Consider the following 11848-nt stretch of genomic DNA (forward strand, 5'->3'; position numbering starts at 1 on the left):
TGTCAATACTAATGTTTATTCTTTCAGGTATACTTTGTACCATATTAGTATAGCCATCCAAGGTTTCTTTTAAGTTAGCTTTTGCCTGATACATCTTTTTCCATCATTTTGTTTTCTACAGTGGATTTAAATGAACTCTTTACTATGGTTTTCTATTGACTACCTTTTGTGTTCCTTTTGCTCTCTTTCATGACCTTCTTTTAGATTTAGTACTTTTGATTTTTCCTTCCCTTCCCTCCACCTAGACATATGACTCTGAAGAACTCTTAGTATTTCAAGATTATACTTTCAGGGATCATTTCTATAGTTTGTTACTAGTATTTCTGTATGCGTTTGGGGTGCAAGTGTGTTTAAAATTTAATTTCCTTTAGCCCTTTAACAGATGTTTTATGGCTAAAAGAAATATGTGAAAAGGTAATTTTTTGAAACTGGTAAAACATATTAAGTCACATATTTAAGAAGCATAAGATCCTTAAGCAACATAAACACCAAAAAAGCTCATATATGTGTGTGTGTATATATATATATACACACACACACACGTAAGTATGTGTATGTGTGTGTGAGTGAGTGTGTGTGTTCTATCTATCTACCTACCTACCTACCTAGAGAGATTTACTTTAATATTTACTTTAATGAATTGGCTCATGTGCTGTGACTCAGTGCAAAAGGTTAGCAAGTCTAAGTCTGAGATCTTCAGGGCAAATTAGCAGGCTAAAGACCTAGGAAAGAGCTGATGTTGCAGCTTGAGTCTGGAGGCAGAATTTCCTCTTCCTCTGGGGACCTCAGTCTTTTTCTTTTACAGTCTTCAGCTGATTGGATGATGCCTACCACATTATGGAAGGTAATCTTCTTTACTCCAAGTCTACTGATTTAACTGTTTACTGTATCTAAAAAATATCTTCACGGCAATATCTAGACTGGTGGTGTTTGGCCAAATATATTGGTACTATAGCCTAGCTAAGTTGACACATAAAATTAACCATCACATATGATATGGTGCAATTGCTCATAAATCAGGTCAGAGCTATAGTTAAGAGAAGATAACCTGCTTCCCCAATAAATTATTAGATTTTTCTAAAGTATTGCAATGGATACTTGCTTATGCTTACGGATTTTTGGTTTTTAATTTGTTTTAGTTTCAGGGGGTACATGTTCAGGTTTGAAATCTAGGCAAATTGCATGTCACTGGGGTTTGGTGTACTGATTATTTTGTCACTCAAGTAATAAGCATAGTACCCGACAGATAGTTTTTAGATCCTTTCTCTCCTCCACCCTTTACCCTCAAGTAGGCTCCAATATCTATTGTTTCCTTATTTGTGTTCATGTGTATTCAATGTTTAGCTTCCAATTATAAGTGAGAACATGCATTATTTGGTTTTCTGTTGACTTGGGATAATGGCCTCCAGCTCCATGCATGCTGCTGCTGCAAGAAGCATGATCTCATACTTTTTTATGGGCACATAGTATTTCATGGTGTATATGACCAAATTTTCTTAATCCAGTCTACCCTTGATGGGCATTTAGGTTGATTCCATGTCTTTGCTGTTGTGAATAGTACTGTGATGAACATACACATGGATATATCTTTACGGTAGAGCAATAAGAGGTCTTTAAGGGAGTGCTCAATATGCAAACAAAAGACTGTTACTGGCCACCACAAAAACACTTAACTACATAGACATTCTATGAAACTTAACTACACACTTCTATGAAAATATTATCAAACTATCTTAATCAAACCATTTACCTTAAGTAAAGGTATAGGTGATAGAAATTTTTACCCTGGCACAATAGACATAGTACAGTAAGGGAAAGATGAAAGAACTGTATCAAGCACTGAAAAGCAAAGACAAGCCCTTATGCCATCTGCATAATGTATTAACCAGAAATAACTTTACACAGAGAACTATAGCCAAGTCCCCCGAAACCAGCCAAGCTACCCAAGAACAGCTGAAAGAGCATACTCACCTATGTGGCAAAATAGTGGGAAGATTCATGAGTAGAAGTGACAAGCCTATGGAGCCTGGTGATAGCTGCTTGTCCAAGATAGACTCCTAGTTCAACTTTAAGCTCATACACAGAATTACTTAATCTCCCCGTAAGTTTAACTGTTAGTCTAAAGAGGGACAGCTCTTTAGACCCTAGGAAACAACCTTCCTACAGAAAATAAAAAATATTACCACCACAGTTGGCCCAAAAGCAGCCACCAATTAAGAACATGTTTAAGCTCAACATCTGTCTTAAATTCTAATCACTCTACTGAACTCCTAACATCACACTGGACTAATCTATTACTTAATAGACACAATAATGTTAGTATAAGTAACATGAAGACATTCTCCATTGCATAAGCTTACATCAGACCAGAATAATCCACTGACAGTTAACAGCCTAATATTAATAAACAATATAATAAACACACTATTATTTACACTGTTAACCCAACACAGGTATGCTCTAAGGAAAGATTACAAAAAGTAAAAGGAACTCGGCAAATCATACTCTGCCTCTTTACCAAAAACACACCTCTAGCATTACCAGTATTTGAGGCACTGCCTGCCCAGTGACATTTGTTCAACAGCCACAGTATCCTGACCATGCAAAAGTAGCATAATCACTTGTTCCCTAAATAGGGACTTGTATGAATGGCCACAGGAGGGTTCGGCTGCCTCTTACTTTTAATCAGGGAAATTGACCTATCCATGAAGAGGCAGACATAAACAAATAAGATGAGAAGCTCCCTATGGAGCTTTAATTCATTAATGCAAATTAAAACTCAAACAAGCCTACAGGCTCTAGCCTACTATTCTTGCATTAAAAATTTTGGTTGGGGTGACCTTGGAGCATAATTCAACCTCTGAACAACCTACACTAAGACTGCACTAGTCTAAGTGAGTTAATACATTTAGACACAATAATTTGATCAACAGAGTAAGGTACCCTAGGGATAACAGCACAATCCATTCTACAGTTCATATTGACAATAGGGTTTATGACCTTGATGTTAGATCAGGACATCCTAATGGTGTAACCACTGTTAAGGATTCATTTATTCAATGATTAAAGTCAATTAACGTGATGTGAGTTCAGACTGGAGTAATCCAGGCTGGTTTCTATCTATTTAACATTTCTCCAAGTATGAAAGGACAAGAGAAATAGAGTCCCTTTCATAAAGTGCCCTCACTTCATAGAGGATGCTATCTCAATCTAAAAAATCATCACCACCCTACCCAAGAACAGGGTTTGTTAAGATGGCAGAGCCCAGCAATTGCATAAATCTTAAAACTTAGTAATCAGAGGTTGAACTCCTCTTCTTAACTACATGCCTATAATTAACCTTCTCCTACTCATTATCCCCACTCTTATCACTATAGCATTCCTTATGCTCATGGAATGAGAAATCTTAGGCTATATACAACTATGCAAGGGACCCAACATTGTAGGTCCCTATGGGCTGCTTCAACCTTTTGCTGATGCAACAAAACTTTTCAACAAAGAACCCTTACAGCCCCCAACATCTACTATTACCTTTTATATTATTGCTCCAACCATAGCCCTTTCTATTGCTCTCCTCTTATGAACTCCCCTCCCTATACCAGATCATCTAATTAATTTTAATACAGGTCTTCTATTTATACTAGCCACATCAAGCTTAACCATCTACTCTATTCTATGATCAGGATGAGCATCTAATTCAAAATATGCACTAATCCATGCATTATGAGCTATGGCCCAGACAATTTCATATGAGGTCACCCTAGCCATTATCCTGTTATCAGTCCTACTGATAAGTGGCTCATTTAACTTGCATACACTCATCACAATGCAAGAATTCTTATGACTGCTCCTACCATTCATGGCCCCTAGCCATAATATGATTTATCTCCACACTTCCATGAAAATGCTTCTATGAAATCTGTAAACACTGTAAAGGAGCTACGCAATAAAGTCTGCTTAATAACCAGCTAACAACAAGATGACAGGTTCAAATCCATACATATCAATATTAACCTTGAATGTAAATAAGCTAAATGCACCAATTAAAAGGCATAGAATGGCAAGCTGGATAAAGAAGCAAGAGCAAAATGTGTGCTGTCTTCAAGAGACCCATCTCACATGCAATTACACTTATTGGCTCAAAGTAAAGGATAAAGACAAGTCTACCAAGCAAATGGAAAACAAATAAAAGCAGGAGTTGCTATTCTAATTTCAGACAGAACAGACTTTAAACCAACAACAATCAAAAAAGATAAAGAACAGCGTTATGTATGGTAAAGGGTTCAATTCAATAAGAATACTCAATTATCCCCAAAACTGGGTGTAGAAGGAACATACCTTAACATGGTAAAAGCAGTATATGACAGACCCACAGGTAATATCATACTGAATGGGGAAAAACTAAAATCTTTCCTCTTAGAGCTGGAGCACAACAAAGATGTCCACTTCCACCATTGTTATTTAACATAGTACTGAATGTCTAGCTGGAGCAATTAGACAAGAGGAGTAAATTAATGGAAAATATCTAATAATCTGATTTAAAAATGGGAAAAAAAGTTTGAACAGACATTTCTCAAAAGAAGATATACAAATGACAAACAGGCCTATGAAAAAGTGCTCACCATCATTGATCATCAGAGAAATGCAAATGAAAACTACATTGAGATATCACCTCATCACAATTAAGATGGTGTTTATCCAAAAGTCAGGCAATAGTAAATGCTGGCAAGGACAGGGAGAAAAGGCAACCCTTGTACATTGTTGGGGGTAATGTAAATTAGTACAAACACTCTGGAGAACAATTTGGAGGTTTATCAAAAATCTGAAAATAGAGGTACTTTATGATTCAGCCATTGCACTCCTAGGTATATACCCCAAACAAAATAAATCAGTATATCAAAATGATAACTGCACTCCCATGTTTGTTGCAGCATTATTCACAATAGTCAAGATTTGGAAGCATCCCAAGTGTCCATGAACAGATGAATGGATAAAGAAAATGTGGTACGTATACACAATGGAGTACTACTTAGCCATAAAAAATTATGAGATTCTGTCATTTGCAACAACATGGATGGATGAAACTGTAGGTAATTATGTTAAGTGAAATAAGCCAGACACAGAAAGACAGACTTCACATGTTCTCGCTTATTTGTGGGAGCTAAAAATTAAAACGACTGAATTCATGGAGATAGAGAGTAGAAGGATGGTTACCAGAGGTTGGGAAGGGTGGGGAACAGGGTGACAGCAAGGTGGGGATTGTTAATGGGTACAAAAAAATAGAAAGAATGAATAAGACCTAATACTTGATAGCATAAAAGGGAGACTTTAGTCAATAATAATTTAATCATACATTTAAAAATAACTAAGAGATATAACTGGATTGTTTGTAATACAAAGGATAAATGCTTGAGGGTTTGGATCTCCAATTTTCCATGATGTGATTATTATGCATTTCATGCCTGTACCAAAATAACTCATGTATCCCATAAATACATATGCCTACTATGTACTCACAACATTTAAAAAAAACATATATATATATATGAAAATACATATATATGCATCCAACACAGGAGCACCCAGATTCATAAAACAAGTTCTTAGAGACCTACAAAGAGTCTTAGATAACCACACAATAATAGTGAGAGACTTCAACATGTCACTGTGTTAGACAAAAGTGCCAAGTATTAGGCAGATCATCAAGGCAGAACACTAACAAAGATATTTGGGACCTGGATTAAACACTTGGCCAAATAGTTTCTTCTCTTCTGCATATGGCACATACTCTAGAATTGACTACACAATTGGCCATAAAACAATTCTCAGCAAATTTAAGAAAGCCATATCATACCAACTACACTCTGAGACCATAGCACAACAAAAATAAAAATCAATACTAAGAAGATTACTCAAAACCATAAAATTAAGTGGAAATTAAACAATGTGCTTCTGAATAACTTCTGTGTAAACAATGAATGAAATTAAGGCAGAAACCAAGAATTCCTTGAAACTAAAGAAAACAAAGATACAACATATCAGAGTACCTGGGACACAGTTAAAGCCACCTTAAAAGGAAAGTTTATAGTACTACACATGCACGTCAAAAAGATAGAAAGATCTCAAGTTAACAAGCTAGCATCACATTTAATTTTTAATTTTTATTTTTTAGGGGGGCAGGAGGCAGAAGATGGTGCACACACACTAGTGCCCGGCCACATGCCACCCTAACATCACATTTAGAGGAACTAGCAAAACAAGAGCAAATCAACTCCAAAGCTAGAGGAAGAAAGGAAATAACCAATTTAGAGCTGAACAGAATAAAATTGAGACACAAGAAACTAGACAGAAGATCGACAAAACCAGAGGTTTGTATTTTGAAGAATAAATAAGATTGATAGGCTGCTAGCTAGAATAATGATGCATACAAATCTTAAGGGCAGAAAGACTCATACTGAGTTTTGCTTATGATTATTTGTAATCTATATACATTTTAATATTGTATTAGCTAATATGGAAATATTGAAATGTATACAACAGTACACTATAGTGAATACCTGGTACTCTTCCAAAATTGCTTTTGAGGTCAGTGAACTCATTCCTCAGCTTGTAGAAATATTTGTTCCTGATGCTCACAGTTGTGTCTCTCATTGGAAAGTGTTCTCAACTTCAGAACTGCTCCACTCAAGCATGATCTTTCCTAAGTGACAACAATGGCCAGTCACTGTCAATGGCCCCCTTACTACAAGTTAACAAAGTTCTGAGGGTCAGTTCCAGCTATAGCTACAAAGTTCCCCACAGGAATCCCTAACGTTAGATTTGAAGCTGCCCCAGAAGTCAACCTTTTCCTTTGCTCAATCCTGCCTTCCTCAACTCCTTACACTTATATTTCTTCAGAGCACTTTCTAACAAATTTATTGCACTTGTCTTAGGCATGTAATCCTGGGAAGCAGGGATTTGTATGCAAAAGTTTTTATTGGTGAGTGTTCTCAGTAACAATACCTTTAGGGAAATAAGGGTGGAGGAAAATGTTGAACTCTGATGCAATTGCAATTAAAGCTTTATCTAATTCCAGGGAGTTCAGAGCTCGGATGGCCTTGTATAGTCTTACTGAATCAAGGCAAGGGATCTAGGCCCTTGTACCTTCACCTAAAGCACTCACAGAATGTAGGCTGCACCTGACAAAGGCCCATAGATTTGGGTGAGGCAGCTCTTTTCAGCAGAAGGAAAATCTTGGGAAAAGACTTCCCTTTGAGCCATCAGCAGGCAAAACTCTTGGCAAGTAGGGCAACGAGTGCCTTGGTCTGTAAGCGAGGATCCAGGTAGCATACACAGTGTTCATTACAGCAAATTCTCTGCCTCAGATTCAGATTCCTGATTCCAGAAGTGGTCCTAAGTGGCAAACTCCGAAATGTAATTTTGGGCCTGGCTGCTGGACAATAAAGGCCCTTACTTTTAATAGATGGTGCATGGATAACTACTATTATGCAGAAGTGAAACTCTTTAGACTTTCACTGATGTAAACCTTCTCTGAGGGAGAATCCTAGTGAAAGGAGATGTGCTGTCTGTTGAAACATATCCAAAAGCAAATGATACATATAAGGATTTGGGAGGTTGGTAGCTATTACTAAGTACCAATGATTTGCTAAAAGAGATAATGTCAGATTGGGGAGGTTAATTACTAATTCAGACAAAATATGAAAGTCAGAGGATGTTCTTGATGTGAGTTTTGTATAGCTAGAATGCAAACAGGGCAGAAAAGCAGGCTCAGGATTCAATTTGAGGAGTAATAAAGCTTCAGAGAAAGCCTGACCAGGTCTCATATGCTGATGTGAGTGCCCAAATAGGGAAATGCTGAGATACTGAGACTTGAGACTGAAATACCTGGGTATATACAACTCGAAATCTTGAACTCCCACATTCCCTTAAACCTACTGGATCTGACAAAATCATCTACCTCCCTTTATCAAAGCATATACCTCCCTGGAAAGAAAAAAAACAAATCCAAACATAGCACATCTTAGATATACATCATGCAAAAGTCTCAAATGAGGCAGATGCCTTCATGACAATTCCTGCCCCCATCTCAAGATCTACATTTAAAGCCTTGGATTCTGACAATGCTGGATTACATGGCACAGAATACAAAACTGGAGAAGGTAGAGTTCATGAATATAGAGCACTCTCCAATTTTACAAAATTTATTGCCCCAGGAAGAACCTAGGAGACATTATCAACACACTGGTGAGCTGGAATGTGGAATATTGGAGAGAGTGACAGCCCACACAAAGTGAAGAAGAAATATCAGAAATGCCATGACACATGATGAATAAAACAATCAAAAGGTAGAAAAAATGGGTATGTCAGAATACAACAAATCAGGAAATTCCACCAGTTAACTATTTTCATGGGAAAGGCCAGAGGAAACTCCATTCTCCAAAACAATAAGAAATATGACAGTAAAAGAAACAAAATGTCACTGAAATGTTCAGTCGTGGTTTTCTACTGGAGGCCAGGGCTGCTGGGAGGCAATATTATCAAGAGTTGTGTACCTTGAGAGCAAAGGGGATGAAATAACAGATGCCAGGAATTGGTACTTAACTGTCAGAAAAAAAGTTTGGCAAAATCAATGGTAATGGATGGTGTCTTTGTCTGTTTTGTGCGGCTATAACAGAATACAACAGAATAGGTAATTTATAGTAAACATAAATTTATTGGCTTATGGTTTATTGGCTTATGGTTCTGGAGTCTGGGAAGTCCAAGACTGAGGAACTGGCATCTGTAGAGGGCCTTCCTGCTGCATCTTCCCATGGCAGAAGGTAACAGTGTGAAAGAGAGCCTGAAAGACAGGGAGCAAGAAGGGACCGAACTCATCTTCTTGTAAGGAAAGCACTCCCTAAATAACAAACCCACTCTGATGATAATAGAATCAATCAATTTATAAGGGCAGTGCACCCATGACCCAATCACCTCCCATTAGGCCCTACATTCCAACACTGCTGCATTGGGGATTACATTTCCAACACAGAAATGTTGGGGAGCATAACCAAACTATAGCAGATTGCAAGGTAGGGGCTGCAGCCAGAGGAGGCCAGGCCTAAGGAAACTGTGGAGATAACTCAGTGAACTTACAGTCCTTAGGGGAAAGATAATGGGCATTCAAAAAAGATATTATTGTTCTTATGTGGTATATAAGCCTGGTAGTTGACATCCCATCCTAACAACATGTGAAAAACTGAACACAATGAAAAATCAACAACTCTTTTTAGATCTTTCAGAGAAGTGAGATCACAGGACCAATCTCTGCTTCTCAAATTGAAGAAACAGGTATATAAGCACAGAGAATCATAATCTACTGGGACAGAAATCCATGAGCAGGAACCACTGCAGGAATTAGTACAGGGGTAGGAAACCCTAAGCTGTAATTGGCAAATTGCTGGAGGCTCAGAGTGAATAAGTTTGAGAGTCAAAAACTCCAAAAGTGTCCAGTCTAAGAAGGACCTTCACACTTTTGCAACTTTTATTTCCAGGAGCACTATCAGGGCCTCACAATGAATATCAGATAAAAATTTCCTTATGCTTTTGCCAGGATAAAAAAAATCAGTATGAAATAAATCATGGTTTATTTTGTTATTATCAAGACCTGCCCTTAAGGTAAACTATTTTACCACAGTCTAAATTATTGGGATTTTATCAGCACCTAATCAGCTTGGAGAAGGTAAATACCCAATTCCAGCCTGCTCGAGCTTCCACATGACAGAAAGGAAATAGTTAGCTTCCACTCCTTTAGCCTTCCACACAGGAGAAGGGAAATACTCAATTCCAGTACCTCTGAGAGGAAATAACTAACCTTAGCCAACTCTAACCATGCTGTCCCACATAAGGTGGGGTGGGGAGAGCTGAGAGGCGCTAGCGAAGTTCCCTGTGCTTCAATGTGGGCTCACTTCAAAGACCCATTGAAGTTTCCTCTGGGTGAGCTGAGGCCTCAGTTATAACCAAGTTGTTGGTCACTTTCTTCCTCTGCCCCATCCTGCCATCTTCACGTCTCCAAAGAGCCCTTCCTGGAAAACCTGTAAAGGCAACTTTGTGTTTCCAAGAAATTCAACCTAACATACACACACACACACATGCACACACGCACACACACACACACACACACACACACGAAGGTATTAATTATCCACTTGTATCCATTTATCTCAGCTAATTTGGATATGGTGCTAAGGAAGGTAAAAGTTGATCATAGACTCTTCATCAGTAAAAGTAGAAGTGAGTATTGGAAGTAATGAACTATTAGGTTTCCGTCAACACAATACTAAGTCTAATGTACTTCACTGACCTTAATGTTCATAAACTGATTAGTTTATAAACTTCTTTCTGATAGAAAATTTGATATAATGTAGAATATGGTTCCATAAGAAATGCATCTGCCCCAAGTGATTGATCTAAGATATATGTGTGTTTTATGGCACAGGAATTGGAGAAATATTTACAGCTCAAAATAATTCTATAACAAACACTGAAGAGCACAGTAAATTTGATTTCCCACCATTAATGGGTCAGTAATGCCATTCAGCTAAAAGAATCACCTTGCCATTAATTACATTCCTTGGATCTCCATATTCACAGTTTTAACATATTCTGTAAACCTAATAGTTTATTACTTCACTACTTGTATTACTGATTCTCTTGTATTACTGATTACAGTGCATACCCCTTCAAATATAAATAAAAGTGTTTTCTCCCCTACTTTTCAGCTTATTTTCCTTTATTTATTTTGTTAAGGCTACTATCCAAGGATTTTTTCCCAATACTAAATATGCTATTCATGGTTTTCAAAACTGCCCTTTTCGGAATGCTGAATTTTAAAAAGCAATTTATACTATTTCTCTGATTTTGCTGCCTTTTGCAACCATTCCCAAGTTAATGACTCCACTGTTTGTTAACATACTTGCTATTCTCTAATCCTGCCAGCAAACATGACTGTTGTGAATGCTGCACGTGCACAGACCTCCAGCCACGCCATTATCTCGGTTTATGAGCACAGCACTGCATGTTTAATACTGGTCAGTTTAACTACAGTCCATGCATCACTTAACAACAGATACCTTCTGAGAAATGTGTTGTTAGGAGCTTTTGCTCTTGTGCAAATATCCTAGAATGCATTTACACAAACCTAGATGGTATAGCCTCCTACACATCTAGGCTATATGGTATAGCCTATAGCTCCTAGGGTACACGCCTGTACAGCATGTTACTGTACTGAATACTGTTGGCAGTTGGAGTACAATGGTAAGTGTTTCTGTATCTAAACATAGGAAAGGTACAGTAAAAATACATTATAAAAGCTCTGGCTGGATGCAGTGGCTCACGCCTATAATCCCGGCACTTTGGGAGGCTGAGGCAGACGGATCACTTGAGGTCAGGAGTTCAAGACGAGCCTGGCCAACATGGTGAAACCCTGTCTCTACTAAAAATACAAAAATTAGGCAGGTGTGGTGGCATGCGCCTATAATCCCAGCTACTCCTTGGGCAACAGAGTGAGATTCTGTCTCAAAAAAAAAAAAAGAAAAAAAAGAAAAAGAAAAAGGAAAAAAAAAACTCCATTACAATCCTACAAGACTGCCATAGTGATGCAGGCCATCTCTGACTAAATATTAAATGTCATTATGTAGTGCATGACTATTGGCAAAATTCTGCAAATATTCATAAACCAAGTTTTGCAGAGAAGTATCCACTTGAAAAAGAATTATTATTGTTTACATAAAAGTTATGGGGCCCAACCAATCCCTGAAAATAAAAGGATATCCATACTTGGGGTGTTGATTTGCTAATGAAGAAATCCCAT

The 11848-nt window shown here is 37.6% G+C and overlaps 1 pseudogene; it reads left to right on the forward strand.

Annotated features, from left to right (window-relative positions):
• Positions 1-276: 276 nt before the first annotated feature.
• LOC115936168 (uncharacterized) lies at positions 277-410 on the forward strand (annotated as a pseudogene).
• The last annotated feature ends 11438 nt before the right edge of the window (positions 411-11848 follow it).

This window comes from Gorilla gorilla, chromosome 8, assembly GCF_029281585.2.
Source record: "Gorilla gorilla gorilla isolate KB3781 chromosome 8, NHGRI_mGorGor1-v2.1_pri, whole genome shotgun sequence".
Lineage (NCBI taxonomy): Eukaryota > Metazoa > Chordata > Mammalia > Primates > Hominidae > Gorilla > Gorilla gorilla.